Source organism: Lactuca serriola, chromosome 4 (genome assembly GCF_051521515.1).
Source record: "Lactuca serriola cultivar US96UC23 chromosome 4, Lser_US96UC23_V15, whole genome shotgun sequence".
Lineage (NCBI taxonomy): Eukaryota > Viridiplantae > Streptophyta > Magnoliopsida > Asterales > Asteraceae > Lactuca > Lactuca serriola.
Genome location: NC_136411.1, coordinates 84,207,344 through 84,231,813, shown reverse-complemented (window position 1 = coordinate 84,231,813; position 24,470 = coordinate 84,207,344). Strand labels below are relative to the sequence as shown.

Sequence of the window (24,470 nt, the reverse complement as noted above, 5' to 3'; positions counted from 1 at the left end):
GCCAACATAGATTCCTGAATCAAGTTTATAACTTCTCCTGCTTAAACATATATTGTTTTAACTCTAGTTGTTACATTGACCTAGTAACAATAACAACGATATTCATTAGGGTTCATCTTAATCTATTCCAAGGACAGAAACCAATACACATCCATCTTGACCCTATCTGTTACTGGATTAGGTAGGTCTTTGCCTTGACCCAGTTTATAAACACCACTACAGGCCAAAGGAATAAATATTATCAATGTGTTTTCTTCATGCATCAAATTGGCAAATATGTTTTCATCATAAATAAAAATTTAAACATTTTGTACAAACAAATGCAATTATAGTACACTTTTAGATCGATCACATTACTTTTAAAGATCTCCAATAAGTTCTTCATCGAGCATCAACAATTTCATGAAAAAAAACATCTTGTACAACACTTGTTCATGGATCAATAACCCCAAATGCAAGCGATATCAATTCATTCGACAAAAGAAAATCATCCGGATCACTTAACCGAATAAATCCAATATCATTTTCCAACTTTTCATCATCTAAAACCAAAGAACTAAACTCATCTTCTTTAATATCTCTTCTTTCATCATCCAAAAACACCACATGCCCACTCCTCATATAAGGCTCATACACCTTACACAGCTCCACAACAACCTCACTCCTAAAATCATCTCCAAAACTCTTCAAATTCAACCCTTTTGAAGTTCTTAATGAAAGCATCACAATGTCCATATCCATTTCCCATTCATCAACATCATCACCTTCTTGTGACAAATCAACTAATCCACCCTCCAAATTCTTGACATAATCTGTGTAATCTTTTAACTTCTTTAGTCTTGAATATCTTGTTCCATTGATATAACTAGCATAACCTAAGCCAATCGCACAAAAAGGTTTGTTTATCCAGTATGTGTAACTGTGCTTGCACTCAAATCCACTTTTGCTATAGCTACTGACTTCATAATGCCCATAATTAGCCTCTGAAAGCTTTTTTGAAGCCATTCTGTAGAATTTTGCAGATCGAATATCGTTTGGAAGTGGAAACGCACATGGTATATACTTGTTCATCATGTGTACATGTTAATTTGTGTAAATAATATAAGAGGAAGATTAAATGACAAACTTACAATGAATCAAATTTGGTGTCTTTCTCAACTTGAAGGTCATAAACTGAGACATGATTAGGGTTGGCTTCAACGGTGAGCTTCAAACTATCTTCCCACATTTCTTGAGTTTGGTGTGGGAGAGAAAAAATAAGATCCAAGCTCCAATTCGTGACACCACATGAATTAATAATCTCAATTCCCTCATGAACCTCGTCAACACCATGAGCTTTCCCACAAGCTTTCAGCAACTCTTCTTGAAATGCTTGAACTCCTAAAGACACCCTATTCACACCCAATCCCATCAACTCTTTGAGTTTCTTTGCATCAAATGTTCGAGGGTCCATTTCCATTGATATCTCTTTTAGATTAATTCTGAAGTAGTTGTTGAAGAGTTTAAAATAAAGCTGAACTGGTCTGTAAAGGACCAGGTGTGACATCCCCAAAATCACGGCCAGAAAAGACCGGTTTGTTTATGCTTTGTTTAAAAATCAGAGTTACATTTTAAATGAAGGTGTTGCGGAATTTGTCCCAAAACAAGATATGATAAAGATTTATCAAAAGCATTTCCATAGAAATGTATTTCATTAAAAGACTTGGGATGTCATGTTCGTACAGATCAAAAGCATAAACAGTACAATATAAGCCTTACTACATTATTTCATATCTACAGGCCTATATCCGTAATCCCTCGTCCAAAACATCACATCTATGCTCATGCGCCACTACCTGTAATACATAAAACTGAGTGGGTCAGGCTTGGGAGCCTGGTGAGCACATAGGGTTTTCAACCCACAATAAATAAGTTTATTGATTTCATCAATCAACAATAACCCGATTACCCGTTCCCGTTATCCTCACTTTACGTCCCTAAACACCTATCATAAGGGACCTAGCCTAAGGATCATCATCGGGACGGACACTACTACTAAGGGGATTCCTCAGCAATAAATGTCCTAAAGGCAACCATGTGGGGGATGGAGTACACCGGTGAACACGTCGTTCACAAACACCTACAGGTTGCGAGCCTGCTAGTGTTCCACTGGACTGTCTAGAAGAGTCCGTGGTCGTCATCCATACTCCGCTAGATGACAGAAACAACAACATCAACATCGAGGCCTCTCATCATTTTATCACACATCAGCTATTATATCTACCCATGTTTTACCCCAACATTTTCGTAGATATAAAATACATATACAGTTTAAATCATTGAAAACATGTATAACAATGTTCATCCAGCATAGATAGCAAGTATTCAGATAATATGCACACATAGCACGTAATTTATATAAAATACTTCATATCTATGTGTAAGCTGAAAGTAACTATGCACTCACCTGATTAGGTGGTGACTCAGCACTCGGACAGCGCTTCGATACTCTCAAAACGATATTCCTTCGATAAAACCTAGTATCGATACCACTAGGGTTTAGTTTAACGATAACCGCGACAAATTAATTAGTCCGAGTATTATTAAGCGTTAATAATACTCGATATAACTCATAATAATAGCCCAAATAATTATTTTAAGGACCTAATAACATTCCTATAATTATTTGAAAGCTATATTAAAAATTGCGTAAGCGTAGCACACTTACAGCGATTTTTATCGATAACCGGGACTTGATTGGAGCAACGTTTCGAAACCGAAAAACTCCTTTTTCTCGGGACTCCGGGAGCCTCGGGGCTTCCCTAGGGTGCTAAGGGGCTTAACTAGGGTTTAGAGGTGTTTTGGGGTTGTAGAGAGAGAAAGAAGTTAGAGAGAGAAGTGAAAAAGGAGTGAGAAATGAAGGAAAATCGGCCCCTTTTTATAGCCCTGCGAGGCCTCGGTACGCTGGGCGTACCTCGGACCTACGCGGGGCGTAGTCATCGGATAGGAGCGCCACCTCGGACCAGCTGGCTAGCACTCCGGAAGAGATAAGGGCGAGGGTACGCGGGGCGTACTGGCTTCGGACGCGGAGCGTACAGCGAGGGCAGGTGTCATCATCCGAAGCGCGTTCCTTCATCAGCGATGGGCGGCCCAGATGCAGCCACGTCATCAGCCTCGCAACAGACTTCGCATTTTCACACTTCAACTTTAAAAATTCGTAACTTTCGCGTACGACCTCCGTTTTCGACGTTCTTTATATCCACGCGAAGGTGGGAACGTACTCTACAACTTTCGTTTAGACTCCGTCGGCTAATTTTGGCTCGATTTTAAATTTTATATTATTAACGGGCCGGGACACGATTGGTCCGTTAAATCCTCATAACTTCTTCATCCGACATCCGTTTTCACCCATCTTTTTCTCGTTACGCTACCCTTAACGAGATCTCCGATTCTCGTTCAGGTCGTGTCGGCTAAAAACCGCTCGATCTAATATTCGAATTTCGGGCTGTACACTGCTATTCCGAAACTTCGAAAAATCATAACTTCTTCATACGAAGTCAGATTTGGGCGTTCTTTTTATAGATGTTCTTAGTTTAACATATTCTACGACTTTCGTTTAGATTGCTAAGGCTAAATCTTGCTCTATCGTAAATTCACTATTTACGCTTCCCGGTGCCGTGCCGGTTTTACCGTAAAACTTCGACGAGTCATAACTTCTTCGTTATAACTCGGATTTCGGCATTCTTTATATGTACGGAAACCTTGAGACATATTCTACAACTTTATGTAGAGATATCGGGATTATCTTATACTTTAATTTTGACGCTTATTTTTATTATTTATTAATTATACATTTATAATTAAATTATAAGCACATAAATACACATAATTCACATAATACTCAAATATTTCATCTTTATTACTTCAAAAAGAGTTACAAGAGTTGACCTAGACTATTACATTGACAAAAATGCTTAGCCCTGAAACCCGGCCGTTACAATTCTCTCCCCCTTAGGATGATTCCGTCCCGGAATCATGCATCAGCAAACAGATGTGGATAGCGACTCATCATGTCATCCTCTGTTTCCCAAGTGAGATTCGGCCCATTCGAATGTTTCCATCGGACTAGCACCAAGTCGACCATCTTGCGTCGTAACTTCTTAGTCTTACGGTCAACAATTGCCTCAGGCTCTTCGATCAGCCTTTTATTCTCATCCATCCTTAACTCTGAGATTGGAATTATGTCGGGAACATCTCCCGTGAATTTCCTCAAATAACACACATGGAAAGTGTTATGAATACCATTGAGTTCTTCGGGCAATTCCAACTTGTAAGCTTGGTTCCCTATCTTCTAAAGAACTTTGAACGGTCCAATAAACCTTGGACTCAACTTTCCTCGTTTCCCAAATCGTATAAGTCCCTTCCATGGTGAGACTTTAAGCAGAACGGAATCCCCAACCTCGAAGGTTATCGGTCGTCTTTTCTTGTCAGCATAGCTCTTCTGACGATCCTGAGCTGCTAACATTCTTTCCCTAATCACCTTCAACTTTTCGGCAGTCTCATGGACTATCTCGGGGCCCATAAACTGCTTCTCTCCGGCTTCAAGCCAACAAGACGGCGTATGACACTTTTGTCCATACAAGGCTTGGTAAGGTGCCATCTTGATGCTCGAGTGAAAACTATTGTTGTAGGAAAATTCTACCAGAGGTAAGTGCTCGTCCCAATTTCCTTGGAATTCGAGGGTACATGCTCTCAGCATATCTTCCAGTGTCTGAATCGTTCTTTCGCTCTGGCCATCAGTTTGCGGATGGTAAGCAGTACTCAAACACAACTTTGTACCCAACTCCTCTTGTAGACTCCTCCAAAACCTTGACGTGAAACGACTATCACGATCTGATACAATCGTAAGAGGAACACCGTGAAGTCTTACAATTTCCTTCACGTAAGCATTTACGAGCTTATTCATAGACCACTTCTCGTTGGCTGCTATGAAGTGTGCACTCTTGGTGAAACGATCCACGACTACCCAAATCATGTCGTGACCGTTCTTCGTCCTGGGCAGTTTAGTCACAAAATCCATGGTGATGTCTTCCCATTTACCCATGGGTACAGGTAAAGGTTCTAAACTCCCATACGGTTTCTGATGTTGTGCCTTAACCCTCGCACATGTTACGCACTCGGCCACATACCTCGCAACATCGAGCTTCATCGTCGGCCACCAGTAGTAGGGTTTTAGGTCCCTATACATTTTAGTGCTACCGGGATGAATCGAGTACATGGTCTTGTGTGCTTCTTCCATCAGAAGATCTCTTATTCCTCCCGTCTTAGGTACCCAAATTCGATCTTGGAATACCTTCAGTCCTCGACTGTTTGTACTGAACACTAACGTTCTTCCCAAACGTTCTTCCTTTCGGTCATTTTTCTCTAAAGCTTCTTCTTGAGCTTTCCTGATACTTTCGACAATCGTCGAAATGACTTCAATTCTTAACGCTCTTGGCCTTTTCCTTTCAAGATTGACTTTCCGACTGAGAGCATCAGCAACAATATTTGCTTTACCTGGGTGGTAAAGTATCTCACAGTCGTAGTCCTTGAGAAGTTCTAGCCAACGTCGTTGCCTCATGTTCAACTCCTTCTGATTAAAGAGGTACTGGAGACTCTTATGATCAGTGAAGAGCTTGCACTTCGTGCCGTAGAGGTAATGCCTCCATATCTTTAAGGCAAATACTACCGCTGCCAACTCCAGATCATGAGTGGGGTAGTTCTTTTCGTGCTCTTTCAATTGTCGAGATGCGTATGCTATCACCTTTTCTCTTTGGGTCAGAACACAACCCAACCCGACTCCAGAAGCATCACTATAAACCGCGAAATCTTCGACTCCATCGGGTAGAGAAAGTATCGGTGCTTCACATAACTTCTTCTTTAGTTTCTCGAATGCCTCATCGTGTTTCTCACTCCACGTATATGTAGCTCCTTTATGAGTCAAAGCTGTTAATGGAGCAGCTATCGAAGAAAAGCCTTGGATAAATCGTCGATAATATCCGGCTAATCCTAGAAAGCTTCGAATTTCCGTGGGACTTTTCGGACGTTCCCACTTCATCACAGCCTCGATCTTTGCGGGGTCAACCATTATTCCCCCCTGGTTAACAACATGACCCAAGAATTGGACTTCCCGTATCCAAAAGTCGCATTTGGAGAACTTTGCAAAAAGCTTCTCCTTCTTCAACACTTCTAATACTTCCCGTAGATGCTTTCCATGCTCCTCTTGGCTTTTTGAGTAGATGAGAATGTCGTCGATGAACACTATCACGGATTTATCGAGGAATGGTTTACAAACCCTATTCATCAAATCCATGAATGCTGCGGGAGCATTGGTTAGCCCGAATGACATAACCAAGAACTCGTAGTGTCCATATCTTGTTCTGAATGCAGTCTTTTCAATATCCTGCTCCCTCACCTTCAGCTGATGATATCCTGACCTAAGATCGATCTTTGAGAAGTAGCTCGAACCTTGCAGCTGATCGAATAGGTCATCAATCCTCGGCAATGGATACTTGTTCTTTACCGTTGCCTTATTCAGCTCTCGGTAGTCTATGCACATCCTCATGCTTCCGTCCTTCTTCTTTACGAATAACACCGGAGCTCCCCAGGGTGATGAACTAGGTCGAATAAAACCGTTGTCCAACAGCTCCTGAAGTTGCGTCATGAGCTCCTTCATCTCCGTCGGTGCTAATCGGTAAGGTGCCTTTGCTATTGGTGTTGTTCCTGGTAACAAGTCTATACGAAACTCCACTTGTCTATCAGGTGGTAATCCGGGAAGATCTTCAGGAAAGACTTCCGGATAATCACACACAACCGGTATATTCTGCACCTCTTTCTTCTCCTTCTTGGCATCGATTACGAATGCCAAGTATGATGCACATCCTTTGGACAAACATTTCCTGGCTTTCATCAGGGAGATGATTCCAGAATTCACTCTGCGTTTGTCCCCATACACCATAAATGATTCTTTTCCGGGTGGGTTTACCTTTACTATCTTCTTTCGGCATTGAATCTCAGCATCGTTGGCGCTAAGCCAATCCATACCCAAAACGATGTCGAAACCGTTTAACTCTATGGGTAATAGCTCTTCGTGGAATTCGTTTCCGTTTAGGTCAATGACGATGTTCCTAATACGATTTCTAACAGGTACGAATTTGCCACTGGCAACTTCTACAATCAGGGCATTATCTAGTTTTTCTACAGGCAATGCTAATTTCCCACCAAATTTATGCGACACAAAGGAGTAGTTGGCTCCAGAATCAAATAGTATATTTGCAGGCAAACCATTTACAAGAAAGGTACCTGAAGCGACGTCTGCTGCCTCCTTTGCAGCCTCGAGCGTCATCTGGAAGGCTCTCGCCTTCGGCTTCGGTGGTATGTTGGGTCTTCCTGTCTCCTTCTTCTTCGGGCAATCCCTTGAAATGTGCCCCTCCTCGTTGCACTCATAACAGACCTTCTTAATGAACGTGCATTCATTGGCATAGTGCCCAGGCTTTCCGCATTTGTAACAAGTGACCCCTCCGTCACACTTCCCAGAGTGCTTTTTCTTGCACTTGTCACACCACTTCGCTTCTGATCCTCCTCCTCTCGAACCAGACTTCGAGAATCTACCCTTCTTACTGGACCTTGAGGATCCGTCAAATTTCCTTTTCTCGCCAACCTCGACTTTGCTGGCAGCTCTTCCCTTAATCATATCCTCCACAGACTTGGCAGCCCAGATAGCTGCCTCCAAAGTAGGTGCCTGACGCACTGGCACCGCGTACTCCCATGGTAATCCCTTTGCGTACTTATCAATTTTCGTCAGCTCATCCGGAACAAGACGCAAGGCAAATTCCATCTTTTCTGTGAAGTTGTTCGTGTATTCATCGATTGACATGCTCCCCTTCTTTAGGGTTAGAAACTGGTTCTCTAGCTCGAGCAGGTTTTGAGCTGAGCAGTACTTTCATTTGAATTGTACCAGAAATTCTTCCCATGTCAGTTCCAGGGGTTTGTTGGGGCTTAAAGTCTTCCCCAAAGTATTCCACCAACGTACAACGCCTCCTCGAAACTGACGCACTGCAAACGTGGTATGTAGCTTCCCTCTGCAACCGCATGTCATGAAAGCTAACTCCATCTCCGAGATCCAATCCATGACTCCGATTGGATCTTCCTTTCCCGTGAAAGTCGATGGCTTGCAAGTCTGAAAATCCTTGTACTTGCATCCATTTCTCTCGAATCCGTCATCTTGGTTATTTTCTTGAACTATTGGTTGGTTGACTTGACCAACAGTTCCACTGTAGTCTCCTTCCTCAGTCTGCCCTTCGTTCAACTCGGGCTGTTCGATTTGAATAGTGCCTTCCTCTCGATTTTGCTGGAGCAAACATCTAGTTTCCTCCATTTGACGATCCAACATAGCCTGGATCATCGCTTGCACTCCGGCCATCGTGACTGGCTCAGGTGCAACTTCTTCTACAACAGGTATTTGTTGAACCACTGGGGGTTGGTTCCTATCTCCATTCGCGTTCATGTTTCCGCTACGAGTCCTTGCCATCTTGATCTATACACCGAATAAGGTGAATTTAGATCTTTATTTAGGATAGACGTTTAAATCGTCCTTATCACTCCGAAACGTTTACATGCTAGTTCTAATATCGTAGACGTACGTTTAGAATCCTAAACACATAAGGTTTCCAGATCCGGTCGGCAACAGACCATAGATCCGAACAATTAACAGCACATTATGCACAAAGCATTTAGCACATAAAAGCATTTTAGGTACAATTCCTAAAATAAGCTAGTGCTCACTCCTCACAATCATCGCTTAGCATTCTAAGTTTAAGTCTAGAAATCCTACAAATTCCTAGTTCGCTTAAACTAATGCTCTGATACCAACTGTGACATCCCCAAAATCACGGCCAGAAAAGACCGGTTTGTTTATGCTTTGTTTAAAAATCAGAGTTACATTTTAAATGAAGGTGTTGCGGAATTTGTCCCAAAACAAGATATGATAAAGATTTATCAAAAGCATTTCCATAGAAATGTATTTCATTAAAAGACTTGGGATGTCATGTTCGTACAGATCAAAAGCATAAACAGTACAATATAAGCCTTACTACATTATTTCATATCTACAGGCCTATATCCGTAATCCCTCGTCCAAAACATCACATCTATGCTCATGCGCCACTACCTGTAATACATAAAACTGAGTGGGTCAGGCTTGGGAGCCTGGTGAGCACATAGGGTTTTCAACCCACAATAAATAAGTTTATTGATTTCATCAATCAACAATAACCCGATTACCCGTTCCCGTTATCCTCACTTTACGTCCCTAAACACCTATCATAAGGGACCTAGCCTAAGGATCATCATCGGGACGGACACTACTACTAAGGGGATTCCTCAGCAATAAATGTCCTAAAGGCAACCATGTGGGGGATGGAGTACACCGGTGAACACGTCGTTCACAAACACCTACAGGTTGCGAGCCTGCTAGTGTTCCACTGGACTGTCTAGAAGAGTCCGTGGTCGTCATCCATACTCCGCTAGATGACAGAAACAACAACATCAACATCGAGGCCTCTCATCATTTTATCACACATCAGCTATTATATCTACCCATGTTTTACCCCAACATTTTCGTAGATATAAAATACATATACAGTTTAAATCATTGAAAACATGTATAACAATGTTCATCCAGCATAGATAGCAAGTATTCAGATAATATGCACACATAGCACGTAATTTATATAAAATACTTCATATCTATGTGTAAGCTGAAAGTAACTATGCACTCACCTGATTAGGTGGTGACTCAGCACTCGGACAGCGCTTCGATACTCTCAAAACGATATTCCTTCGATAAAACCTAGTATCGATACCACTAGGGTTTAGTTTAACGATAACCGCGACAAATTAATTAGTCCGAGTATTATTAAGCGTTAATAATACTCGATATAACTCATAATAATAGCCCAAATAATTATTTTAAGGACCTAATAACATTCCTATAATTATTTGAAAGCTATATTAAAAATTGCGTAAGCGTAGCACACTTACAGCGATTTTTATCGATAACCGGGACTTGATTGGAGCAACGTTTCGAAACCGAAAAACTCCTTTTTCTCGGGACTCCGGGAGCCTCGGGGCTTCCCTAGGGTGCTAAGGGGCTTAACTAGGGTTTAGAGGTGTTTTGGGGTTGTAGAGAGAGAAAGAAGTTAGAGAGAGAAGTGAAAAAGGAGTGAGAAATGAAGGAAAATCGGCCCCTTTTTATAGCCCTGCGAGGCCTCGGTACGCTGGGCGTACCTCGGACCTACGCGGGGCGTAGTCATCGGATAGGAGCGCCACCTCGGACCAGCTGGCTAGCACTCCGGAAGAGATAAGGGCGAGGGTACGCGGGGCGTACTGGCTTCGGACGCGGAGCGTACAGCGAGGGCAGGTGTCATCATCCGAAGCGCGTTCCTTCATCAGCGATGGGCGGCCCAGATGCAGCCACGTCATCAGCCTCGCAACAGACTTCGCATTTTCACACTTCAACTTTAAAAATTCGTAACTTTCGCGTACGACCTCCGTTTTCGACGTTCTTTATATCCACGCGAAGGTGGGAACGTACTCTACAACTTTCGTTTAGACTCCGTCGGCTAATTTTGGCTCGATTTTAAATTTTATATTATTAACGGGCCGGGACACGATTGGTCCGTTAAATCCTCATAACTTCTTCATCCGACATCCGTTTTCACCCATCTTTTTCTCGTTACGCTACCCTTAACGAGATCTCCGATTCTCGTTCAGGTCGTGTCGGCTAAAAACCGCTCGATCTAATATTCGAATTTCGGGCTGTACACTGCTATTCCGAAACTTCGAAAAATCATAACTTCTTCATACGAAGTCAGATTTGGGCGTTCTTTTTATAGATGTTCTTAGTTTAACATATTCTACGACTTTCGTTTAGATTGCTAAGGCTAAATCTTGCTCTATCGTAAATTCACTATTTACGCTTCCCGGTGCCGTGCCGGTTTTACCGTAAAACTTCGACGAGTCATAACTTCTTCGTTATAACTCGGATTTCGGCATTCTTTATATGTACGGAAACCTTGAGACATATTCTACAACTTTATGTAGAGATATCGGGATTATCTTATACTTTAATTTTGACGCTTATTTTTATTATTTATTAATTATACATTTATAATTAAATTATAAGCACATAAATACACATAATTCACATAATACTCAAATATTTCATCTTTATTACTTCAAAAAGAGTTACAAGAGTTGACCTAGACTATTACATTGACAAAAATGCTTAGCCCTGAAACCCGGGCGTTACACCAGGTCTTTAAGAGAATAAAGTGGCATGATGTCATTCTAGTAGAAGCACATGCAGTAGTAGCATGAAAGTAGCTTGTCTGTTATTTGTTTTTAGTATTTAAACTTTCTTTTTTAATCGTTTCTTTACTCCATTTTATTCAAGAAGAAATAGTTTTGTGTTCTAAATTCTCTTTCTCGTTTACAATTTACAGTGTGAGTGTGTGTGTTTGTTGTGAATCCACAAGATCCCAAAGGCCCAATTCCAACAGTTGGTATCAGAGCTTTCGGGTTCACAATCAGAGCTTGGTGTGAGCTTTACTAATGGCATTCATAAAATCAAAGGAGAACGGGAATGGAGGTGTACCACTCCAATACCCGATGCTGTCACCCATGAACTACACAACATGGGCAATAAAGATGGAGGTAATAATGGATGCCCAGGGAATATGGGAATCCATCGAGCACCGGGTTGGCGCGGCTGTTGATGAAAAGAAAAATAGGAAGGCTCGAACATTAATATTCTAGGCGTTACCCGATGACGTGATTCTTCAAGTTTCACAGAAGAAAACGGCAAAAGAAGTATGGGATTCGTTCAAGACTCGTTACTTGGGTGCCGAACGGGTTCAGAAGGCAAGAAAGCATGCACTCAAGAGCGAGTTTGATTCTTTAAGAATGAAGGAAGGAGAAACGATCGGTGAATTTGCAGGAAAATTAAGTGGGATAAGCTCCAGTTATGTAAGCCTTGGTGAGAGCCTAGCCAATGGAGTTTTGGTTAGAAAACTACTTGATTCTGTCCTAGACAAATACCTGCAACTCGTTGCCTCCATTGAGCAATACGCAGATGTAGACGACATGCCGTTCGAAGAGGCCATTGGAAGACTCAAAGCTTATGAATCCCGCTTGAAGCTTCGATCCGATAATGCAGCCGCAGAAGCAAGTATGATGCTGAACCGATCAGAGGGACAAGATGGTTAGAAAACTCCCGGAAAGAACTCTGGAGGAAGAGGTTGAGGTTCGTCGCAATATGACTGAGGGGGTAGAAATGGAGGTCGAGGAAGAGGCAGTTGGTGAGGCAGAAGTGGCCGGGGTGGAAACTCGTCACGAGATAGCAGCCAAGATCATGGGAAGAGTCGAGACAAGAAACACATCAAGTGTTTCAACTGTGATGTCTTTGGACATTATGCATCCAAATACCCTAATCCAAAACGTAACGAAGGCGATGTTCATCTCACTCAAGCACAAGAAGATGAGACAACCCTGTTACTGACAATATATGGAGAAAAAGAAGAAGAAATGGTACTTTTAAACGAAGATAAAGTATTTCTGGGAAACCACAAAAACGAGAAGGATACATGGTACCTAGATAATGCCATAATGGTGCCAGCAACCATATGACAGGGGAGCTGAGCTATTTTGTGGAGCTAGACGAAAACATCACCGGTCAAGTGCGGTTCGGAGATCGATCCAAAGTCCAGACAAAAGGAAAAGGGACGATGTTACTTAATTGCAAGAACAAAGAACAATTGATCATTGTAGATGTTTACTACATTCCAGCTCTCCGTAGTAACATTCTTAGTTTGGGACAGATGACGGAAGAAGGATACGACATCCAAATGAAAGAAAATTTTCTGAAGGTGCATGACAAATACGAGAGACTCGTGATGAAGGTATAACGTTCATATAATCGCCTGTATAAGATCGTGTTGCACATAACCCAACGTGTTTGCCTCCATGTGAAACTAGATGATAAGGCTTGGCTTTGGCATGCACGCCTAGCGCATGTCAATTTCCGTCTACTAGAATCCATGGTAGAAAAGGAGATGGTACATGGAGTCCCAAAATTAAAGCACCCATCACAAGTCTGTGAAGGGTGCCTTGTAGGCAAGCGAACTAGGAAGTCATTTCCACAAGAGTCTCAATGGCAAGCAAGCACTCCATTAGTGCTTGTGCATGCTGATCTCTGTGGCCCAATATCACCACAGACGATAGCAGGTAACAAATACTTTTTACTTATAGTGGATGATTACAGCAGGTATATGTGGGTATTTTTGTTAAGACAAAAGGATGAAGCATTTGAAGCCTTCAAGAATTTCAAAGTTCAAGTGAAGAATGAAACCCGGTACAAGTTGAAGGGTCTACGTACAGATCGTGGAGGTGAATTCGTGTCAAAAGAATTCACGGAATATTGCAACAAGAAAGGCATAAGGCGACAATTGACCGCTCCATACTCCCCTCAGCAAAACGGAGTAGCGGAGCGGCGTAATCGAACCATTCTTGGAGCCACAGGGTCGTTGTTAAAGGCAATGGAGGTACCGGAGATGCTTCGGGGAGAGGCAATGCGCCATTCCGTTCATATTTTGAACTGGGTTCAAACGAAAGGGATGAAGAATAAAACCCCATATGAGGCTCTGCATGGGAAGAATCCAACGTTGGATCACTTTAGGGTTTTTGGGTGTGTGGCCCACGCAAAAAGACCAGCAAATAAACTATCCAAGTTAAGTGATCGTAGCATTACTCTTGTGTATCTCGGCAATGAACCTGGGAGTAAGGCCTTTAGACTATACAATCCAAGTGAAAAGAGAAAGTATGTAGCTAGACATGTTGTTTTTGATGAAGCCACGAAGTGGAAATGGGCTGGGAATCAAGATGAAACCCATGTGCTTGGTCAAGATTGGGTCAGGTTTCCCATGAAACCCCATATGTTGAAGACAGAGAGAACCATGTGCAAGCCCAGGATGTAGAAGCCCAAGATGGAGATGGAAGCCCTAGTCTTCATTATGACTCATTGAACTCAACACCACCACAGACGCCTATTTCTCAAGATAACTATGCTTCAAACACACCAATGCCTCAGGGATCTAAGACAACATCCATGTCATCAGATCCAAGACCAAGAAGATCGAAATATGATGATACACCAGTTAGGGGTTTTCAAAAACTGAGTGATGTGATTAATCGATGTACTCAGTTAGAAGACGAAGATGAAGAACTTATGTTTGCAGGAGAAGAACCCACTACGTATCTGGAAGCCGCAAACGATCTGGTTTGGAGAGAACCCATAAAGAAAGAGATTGATTCCATCATTAAAAACGATACATGGGAATTGACTAGTATCCCTAAGGATCACAAACCTATCGGATTGAAATGGGTTTACAACGTAAAGAAAGATGCAAAAGGAAAGCTTGTCAAACACAAAGCCAGGGTAGTTGCAAAAGCTTATGTGCAAAAGAAAGGTGTTCACTTTGAAGAGGCTTTTGCACCGGTGGTTAGATTAGAAATGGTGAGGGTAATCTTAGCATTGGCAGCAACTGAAGGCTGGAAGGTTCACCATTTAGATGTAAAGTCCGCTTTCCTTAATGGTGTATTGCATGAAGAGGTGTACATAACTCAACCAGATGGGTTTGTTATAAAAGGGAAGGAACACATGGTATATAGACTAAAGAAAGCTCTTTACGGGCTTCGCCAATCCCCTAGAGCATGGAATGAATGACTGGATAAAGTTCTAAAGGATATGGGTTTTTCCCGTTGCCCCCAGGAGTATGGCACGTACAAGATTCAGAGGGCAAGTACAAACTTGTTAGTTGGTGTGTACGTGGATGATCTGATAGTAACAAGATCAAGTAACGAGTTAATTGATACCTTCAAGAAAAAGATGCAGAAAGTGTTTGACATGAGTGACCTGGTTTTGTTGACCTACTATCTAGGGATCGAAGTAACACAAAAAGGAAGGAAGTATCCTTGTTAGTCAAGCTGGGTATGCTGAAAAGGTGTTACAAATGTCAAGGGTTGGGGATTGTAATCCCACCAAATATCCCATGGAACCTAGATCGAGTTTGAGGAAAGATGGAGAAGGTGAACCAGTAAATGCCAAAGACTATAGAAGACTCATTGGAAGTTTAAGGTATTTAACTCACACTAGACCTGATCTTAGCTACTCTGTGGGTGTCATGAGTAGATACATGGAAGCTCCAAAACTGTGTCACCTTAATGCTTTAAAGAAAATACTAAGGTATGTTAAAGGCACAAAGGATTTTGGACTTGTATACAAGACAGGTGGAGATAAGAAGATAGTGGGTTTTAGTGACAGCAGCCATGGAACGGATTTGGATGATAGGAAGGGTACAACAGGAACCATTTTTTTCTTGTTTGGAAAAGCTATCACCTGCTCTTCACAAAAACAGCAAACAGTGGCACTGTCTTCATGGGAAGCTGAGTTCACAACAGCAACAGAAGGTGCATGTCAAGTACTGTGGTTGAGAAGTTTAATAAAAGATTTGACAGTGTGGAAGGAAGAAGCAGTCAAACTCTTTGTAGATAACAAGTCGGCCATAGATTTAATGGAGAACCTCGTTTTTCATGGTAGGAGTAAGAATATTGACACCAAGTTCCATTTCATACAGGGATGTGTTGAAAGAAAGGAGATACAAGTGAAACATGTAAGTGGAGAAGAATAGAGGGCAGATCCTTTAACAAAAGCTTTACCACGGGTGTAGTTCTTGGAAATGAGAGACATGTTGGGAGTTGAAAGTATTGCAGGCTGAGCTTAGAATTAAGGGGGAGATGTGTTAGATTAATTCTGAAGTAGCCGTTGAAGAGTTTAAAATAAAGCTAAACTGGTCTGTAGAGGACTAGGTCTTTAGGAGAATAAAGTGCCATGATGCCATTCTAGTAGAAGTGCATGCAATAGTAGCATTAAAGTAGCTTATCTGTTATTTGTTTTTAGTATTTAAACTTTCTTTTGTAATCATTTCTTTACTCCGTTTTATTCAAGAAGAACCATTTTTGTGTTATAAATTCTCTTTCTCGTTTAAAATTTACAGTGTGAGTGTGTGTGTGTTTGTTGCGAATCCACAAGATCCCAAAGGCCCAATTCCAACAATCTCGGCATCCAAACACAACCCAAATTTTGATCTCAATGTGTCAAGGACCTTAGCAACGAGTCTTGGTGGCACCAACGAAGGTGTGCCACCACCGAAGAAGATGGTTTCAAGAGGTGGATGTTGGTTAAAATTTGTTTGCGTTGCTTCCATTTCGCGAATAAGAAGATGGATGTAATTTGAGATTCAGGGATCATCGTTTGCGGTTTCTATTGAAGAAGAACCCAGAGCTAATATTGGGAAGTCACAATAATGGCAGCGTTTGCGGCAGAAAGGGAGATGGACATAAGCTGATGTTGGAGGGAGTTTGTAAGAGGGGGTCTCGAGAGTTGGAATGTTGGTTGAGGTATTTTGTCGAACAGTTGGTGGGCTTCGTGGTAATGCACTACAAAAAGATGCTAATTTGATGGGGAATAACTTTTTCGGGTAGAGGGTTGATAACATGGGGGCAACGGTCGACTTCAACATGGTTTTTTTAGGCCTTTAGCATTCTCTTCAACAGAGATAGAGACAACTTATTTCCTCTTGCAACAAAGTACGTCATCAAATTTCTGGAAATTTGCCATTTTGTAATGTGAACTGTGAAAGCGCCAACTCCAGCGACCCTGCGGATTACGGATGGCCGGCAGGGCAAGGCAGAGGCTCCAATGGTGAGGAGCCGAGCATTTCAGCTGACTACCGAGGAGGCACGCACCGCACCCGATGTGGTGACGGGTATGATTCTTTCCATCTATCTTATTTTTATGATGTTATGTTATTGACATGTGCTCCGTATGTATATGTATGCATTAGGATCGTTCCATGTGAACGGCCTTCCAGTTTAGGTGTTGTTCGACTCGGGTGCGTCCCGATCATTTGTTTCCCTTGCACTTAGCAAGAAGTTTCATGAGTCATCGGGGCAAAGTTAGATTGCCCTTTAGAGGTGGATATTGCTGATGATCGATCGGTGCGAGCATCGATGGTATTTCGAGATTGCATGCTGCGTTTGTTTGAGGAACGCTACATGGTAGATTTAGTTCCCATTCCGTTGCGTGGGAACAAGGTGATTATAGGTATGGATTGGCTGAGCCCTAATGGGGCGGTGATAGATTGCGCGCAGCAGCTAGTGCAGGTCAGAACCCCAGGCGGGGGAGAATTAGTAATTCATGGCGAGAGGCCGCTGTATGGACCCGCAATATGTTCAGCAGCGAGGGCGAGGCACTACCTTCAGCAGGGATGCGCAGGATATGTAGCGTATGTGATGGATACCCGAGAGGCGGGTAAGGCGACAGTGTGCGAGGTTCCGGTGGTTCGAGACTTTGCAGATGTTTTCCCGAAGGAGCTTCCTGGGATACCTCCAGAGCGACAGGTGGAGTTCAGGATTGACCTTGTTCCTGGTGCGGCTCCGATAGCCAAGGCGCCGTATCGGTTGGCTCCTCCCGAGATGCAGGAGTTGTCTACGCAGCTGCAGGAGCTGCTAGACAAGGGATTTATTCGTCCGAGCAGTTCGCCCTGGGGAGCCCCGATTCTGTTTGTGAAGAAGAAGGACGGGTCGCATCGGATATGTATAGATTACCGGGAGCTGAACAAGGTAACGGTGAAGAACCGTTACCCGCTCCCGAGGATTGATGACCTCTTTGACCAGCTTCAGGGAGCATCTTGGTTCTCCAAGATTGATTTGCGTTCGGGTTATCACCAGATGAGGGTCAGGGAGGAGGATATGCAGAAGACCGCGTTTCGGACGCGCTATGGCCATTATGAGTTTGTGGTGATGCCGTTTGGGCTCACCAATGCTCCTGCCGCGTTCATGGACCTCATGAACGGCGTATGCAGACCGATGCTGGATCGGTCCGTGATAGTCTTTGTGATGCGTCCATTTCTGGTTTGGGCGCGGTACTGATGCAGAGGGGGCATGTCATTGCCTATGCTTTGAGGCAGCTCAAGCCTCACGAGGCGAACTACCCGACGCATGATTTGGAGTTGGGGGCGGTGGTTTTTGCCCTCAAGATTTGGCGGCATTACCTCTACGGGGTTCGGTGTACCATCTACACGGACCACAAAAGTTTGAGGTACCTCATGGATCAGTCGAATCTGAATATGAGGCAGCGTCGGTGGTTGGACGTGGTAAAGGATTATGATTGTGAGATCCTCTACCACCCGGGGAAGGCTAATGTGGTGGCCGATGCGCTTAGCCGCAAGGCGGCGCCGATCAGGGACGTTTGCATGAGGATGACCGTGGTGACTCCCCTGTTGGAGCAGATTCGAGGGGCCCAACAGGAGGCTATCAAGGAGGAGCATCGGAAGAGTGAGCGTGTTGTGGGTCAGGTTTCCTCCTTTGATTATGATAGCCGAGGACTTTTGACACTACACCGTAGGGTGTGGGTACCGTATCACGGAGGCGTGCGCCAGATTTTGATGGAGGAGGCGCACAAGTCCCGATTCTCCATTCATCCCGGGGCGACGAAGATGTATAGGGATCTTCGTCTAGATTATTGGTGGCCCTGCATGAAGCGGGATGTGGCATGGTACGTTGAGCGCTGCTTGACCTGCAGGAAGGTCAAGGCCGAACATCAGAGGCTGCATGGCAAGATGCAGTCGTTGGACATCCCACTGTGGTAATGGGAGGATATCACGATGGACTTTATCACGAAACTTCCCAGGACCGCGCGTGGAGTGGATTCGATTTGGGTCATGGTGGATCGATTGACCAAGAGTGCTCACTTTATCCCGATTCAGGAGAGCATATCGGCCGAGAAATTGGCTGACATTTATATCAGGGAGATTGTGGCACGGCATGGGGTGCCAGTATCGGTGATCTCGGACAGGGATGTGTGTTTTACTTCCAGATTTTGGAAGAGATTCCATGACGAGTTGGGCACTCGTCTGCATTTTAGCACTGCTTTTCACCCGCAGACGGATGGTCAGAGCGAGCGGACCATCCAGACTCTGGAGGATATGCTGCGGGCGTGCGTGCTAGACTTCGGTGGTATCTGGGATACCTATCTTCCCCTGGCCGAGTTCTCCTACAACAACAATTATCACGCGAGTATCGACCGCCCTCCATTCGAGATGTTGTATGGACGGAGGTGCAGGACCCTGATATGTTGGGGTGAAGTTGGCCAGAGGGTCATGGGGAGCACCGAAGTGGTGCTTAAGACGACCGAGAGGATCCAGCAGGTCCGGAGCAGGCTTCAGACTGCTCAGAGTCGGCAGAAAAGTTATGCCGACAAGCGTCGATCCGACTTGGAGTTCCAAGTCGGGGATATGGTTCTCCTAAAGGTGTCGTCTTGGAAAGGCGTCATTCGATTCAGGAAACGGGGCAAGTTGGGCCCGCGATTCATCGGACCGTTCAGGGTCGTAGCCCGGGTGGGAAAGCTGGCGTATAGGTTGGATCTGCCAGCCGAGCTCAGCCAGATCCACAGCACTTTCCATGTTTCTCAGCTGCAAAAGTGCCTAGTGGACGATTCAGCGGTTGTGCCGTTAGAGGACATTCAAGTTGATGACAGCCTGAATTACATTGAGCGCCCAGTCGCAATCCTCGACAGGAAGACGAAGGATTTGAGGAACAAGAGGGTGGAGCTAGTGAAGGTGCAATGGCAGCACCGCAAGGGTTCGGAATGGACTTAGGAGCCGGTGGACGAGATGATGGAGCATTATCCCGAGCTGTTTTAGGATCGAGCAGTAGACTTCGAGGACGAAGTCTAAAATAAGTGGGGGAGATTTGTAGCACCTGGTTCCTGGTACGTAAATCTTATTTGAGTATTTCTCTTCTTTTAGCCTTGGACTCGGCGAGTCACAGGTCCGACTCGCCGAGTAGATGCGGGACCAGGGACACGTTTAAGTTGTCGACTCGGCGAGTCCATATCCTGGACTCGGCGAGTCACAACTGTTGGATGAAACCCTAAGTTTCAGGGGTTTGCACCCTATTTAAACAACATATCCGCCCCAACCTCGCCCCCATTCACCCTCAGAGCCCTGTATATCTCTCTAGCCGTGCTTCCTTGTGAGTTTGAGGTGTTTTTGTGGTATTCTTGAAGTTTTTGAAGGAAAAAGAAGAGGGAATCACGAAGAAGAGAAGGAGGACAAGCATCTCTGTGTCATTCCAACGTTTCCCCTAAGGTATAGCTCGTTTCCCCACTGTTTTTAAGCTTATTGTCCCTTATAGCTCCATTAAAGTCATTTTTGAGCCATATCCAAGATTGTGCATGCTTGAGGGTTCGTAATGAGTTGATTGGCTTCTAGATCTAGGCAAGATTGAGCTCCAGGAGCTCAGATCTGTTAGCTTTATGGACCCATGTTGCTTGTTCACCCTAGATCTACCCTTTTGAGGCATTTTGAGCCCTAAAATCCTTATTGGTGAATATCTACACGTAAAGTTGGAAACTTTACGTGTGATTCATGTCCTAGAAGTCCAGATCTGTGAATGGCATGGACTGGAATCGAGCAAATCTGTGTATTTAGTGGGTGCATGGCAACGACTCGGCGAGTCGTTCATGTGACTCGGCGAGTCTATTCGCGAGTCCCCGAGTTTGTCCCCTTTTCGTAGTGTCGAGTGAGCAGTGAGTCACGGGGTGTGACTCAGTGAGTCGGAAGCTGAACTCATCTATGGAGGTACTCGGCGAGTCAATGACCTGACTCGGCGAGTTCAAGACAATCTCCTTAGATCGAGAACAGACTCGACGAGTTGTTCATACAACTCGGCGAGTCTCAGCATAAGTGTTCTTCGGATGAAGATGGACTCGGCGAGTTGTTCATACAACTCGGCGAGTCTTAGCATAAGTGTTCGTCGGATGAAGATGAACTCGACGAGTTGTTCATACAACTCGGCGAGTAGGATGAAGGACTTGAATATCGGTTTAGAAGGTGAACTCATCGAGTCGTCGCCTAACTCGACGAGTAGTATCGGGATTTAGGGCAATCGTTTGGGTAGGGACTCGGCGAGTTGGAAAGCCAACTCGGCGAGTCGGGTCAACTGAAAGTTGACTCTGATTTTGACTTAGGTCATGATCAGGGGTAGAATGGTCATTTTACCCAAAGGATAGTTAGCAGTGTTTTATTGAGTATGTTGTGAGAATTGCAGCCGGAGGATTTCCGGAGCAACAGCAGCAGCAGTAGACAGTCAGTTCCCGCTCAGATCAGCAGCTACTTCGAGGTGAGTTACCTTCCAGTAGCGGTGGGTCTACGGCCACAATGCCAGCCCACCAGTAGGAGTTATATGTAGATGTTTGTCTCTGTGATATTCATCTAGGAATTACCACTACCTGTGTTATGTTATGTGCTAGTATGATACGATGCTATGTGCTAGTGATAGTAGGGGGAGATAGTCCCCGAAGTATCCGGTCGGTAGGACCGAAGGGGAGGCCAGCACCCAGATATGCTAGGCAGTATCCGGTCGGTAGGACCGAAGGGGAGGCCAGCACCCAGATATGCTAGGCAGTATCCGGTCGAAAGGACCGAAGGGGAGGCCAGCACCCAGATATGCTAGGCACTATCCGGTCGAAAGGACCGAAGGGGAGGCCAACACCCAGATATGCTAGGCGATGTCCGGTCGAGAGGGCCGAAGGGGTAGGTCGGGCACCCAGATATGCCTGACAATATATGTATGTTATGAGATTATTTGGTATATGGTACGGTGGGGGAACTCACTAAGCTTTGTGCTTACAGTTTTCAGTTTTGGTTTCAGGTACCTCCTCAGTTAGGGGAAAGGAGCCGGCGCGGTAGCAGCATGTCACACACACACTCTCTGGTTTCCGCATTTACGAGATTCTCTGGGATTTATACTCTGATATTTTGATTGGTTGTATGATTTGACTTTTAGACACGGTCTACGTTGTATCATGGTTTGATCAAACAATGTTTTAATTATTAATGTCTTCTAAAGTAATGTTTTAAAACGAAATTTTTGGACGTGAAAATTGGGTCGTTACAAGTTGGTATCAGAGCCCTGGTTTGAGGGATTCGGACACACCTTCGGGAGTGTCTGAACTCAAATCGAGGGATTAAAAGATTTTCTAAAAGAAAATGTTTTCTAAAAATCGAGAAAAGAGTTTCGAGAAAGAACGAAGTGTGTGATGTGCGCGACCGGCCGAGCTCAAGTAAGTATTCCCCAAAGTACCCATACAAGTTTATGTTATGTTTATCAGCTTTTGTAGAACAGCATGCTAGAATAAGACTAAGGATCTAGGAGTGATGCCTTATGTGCCTGCTCTATGTGTTTCAGTTGTATGAAAATTACATGCTAGATATTGAGTAGACAGTAAGTAGGATGGCCTGATTAGGTTATGCCTGATAGTATGAGTTTAGCACTTTATGCTAGCTCAGCTCCTGAAAGCAGATAGAGTTGATTGAGATTGTTACCCTTGTCTGAATGCTGCTTGCTTCGTGCTATGCGGAACTCTGGTTAGTGGGAGTTAGCCATTAGGCGAATGCATCACGTCACATGTGTGCAGGGTTGAATAATCTTAGAGTTTCGGGTTTGATCCTACTGCGCAACTCTTGTTTGAGTCCAACCGTTGTAGGGACAAGTCGGGTACTCGAAGGATTATCTGATCCTCGTCACATGTGATGGTATTCGGGTAATGGCTAATTGGCATTACAAGGAGGCCTGCAGCAGCTGAGGACTGGATAGAGTAGAATCAGAGATTTTCCTAGGGCAAGCCTAGGATGGGTATAGCAGTGATTAGCAGTAGTGAAAGGGATCTGGTGGAGTCGAGTCATTCCTTGAAGAAGGTACGGATAGATGTGGAAGGTAGTATGGGCCCGTACTACTGAAAGCAGAGGATCCGTACCCGAACCAAGGAAGGCCAAGATAAGACCAGGGAACTTGTAAGTGGCAGTGATCCCTCAGGAAGTATCAATGTCACTAATGATTGTATTATGTATTGCAGAATGGTGGTACTTCGATCGAGGCCGGTAGATGGCGGTTCAGGAGAGGGGTCAGGTTCGGGATCAGGTTCCGAGCCGGTTGATGAGGGACTACGCGAGTTCATCGCGTCAGAGATCACCAGAGGCATCCTTGAGTCGACCCCCATTCTCTTTGGGTCGATCAAGGAAGGGATCATGGAGTTGATGGAGGATCGCCTTCGGGCATTCCGGAGTGATATGGCATCTAGCCAGTCGGGATCTCGCACACTGTCCTTCAAGGACTTCAGGGGCAGTGGTGCGCCGGATTTCCATGGGGTAAAGGACCCCATTGCTGCCAGGCGATGGATTGCAGACATCGAGTCTGCACAGTTGACTAGCTTCTGCCCCGAGGGGTCGAAGGTGAGGTATGCAACAGGGTGTTTATGGGACCGAGCCCAGGATTGGTGGGAGTCAGTGGGTGACTCGTTGGGAGCCTCAGCTATCGAGGCTATGACCTGGTCAGACTTTGTGACCAGGTTCAGGGCAGAGTTTGCGCCGGCTGTCGAACTTCAGCAGCTGGCCAGGGAGTTTCTAGACATGAGACAGACGACGGAGACTATGGCGGAGATCACCGCCAAGTTCCGGGAGAGAGCTTTGTTGGTGCCCCAGTATGTTGGTGACGAGGACATGAGGAGGACTCGTTATCATGATATGCTACGAGATGACATCTGGGAGCATGTTAGCTTTTCGGCTTGCCCTACCCTGGACTCCATGATTGCCAGGGCGAGGGAAAGGGAGATAGATTTGGAGCACATCCGGAAACGGAAGGCAGAAGAGGGTCAGTCAGGAGGTGCTTCGGGGAAGAAGCCCAAGGGATTTGATGCGGGGACGAAAGGCCAACAGGGATGAGGACGCTGCAGGAAATGCGGCAAGGCGCATGAGGGAGCGTGCAGGATGGGATCATCAGGCTGCTACAAGTGCGGCAAGTCTGGGCACATCAGCAGGGATTGCACTGCTCCGGCAGCAGTTATTTAGGCATCAGAGTTGCTATGTTTCCACTGCAACCAGAGGGGCCACAAGAAGGCCAATTGCCCCCAGTTGACAGTTTCAGCGCCGGTGAAGGCGCCAGCTCCAGCGACCCTGCGGATTATGGATGGCCGGCAGGGCAAGGCAGAGGCTCCAGTGGTGAGGAGCCGAGCATTTCAGCTGACTACCGAGGAGGCACGCGCCACACCCGATGTGGTGACGGGTATGATTCTTTCCATCTATCTTATTTTTATGATGTTATGTTATTGACATGTGCTCCGTATGTATATGTATGCATTAGGATCGTTCCATGTGAACGGCCTTCCAGTTCAGGTGTTGTTCGACTCGGGTGCGTCCCGATCATTTGTTTCCCTTGCGCTTAGCAAGAAGTTTCATGAGTCATCGGGGCAAAGTTAGATTGCCCTTTGGAGGTGG

At 44.7% G+C, this 24,470-nt stretch overlaps 1 pseudogene; it reads right to left on the bottom strand.

The window, feature by feature from the left end:
- Nucleotides 1-432: 432 nt before the first annotated feature.
- Nucleotides 433-16,655, bottom strand: LOC145100229 (uncharacterized; annotated as a pseudogene).
- Nucleotides 16,656-24,470: the final 7,815 nt, after the last annotated feature.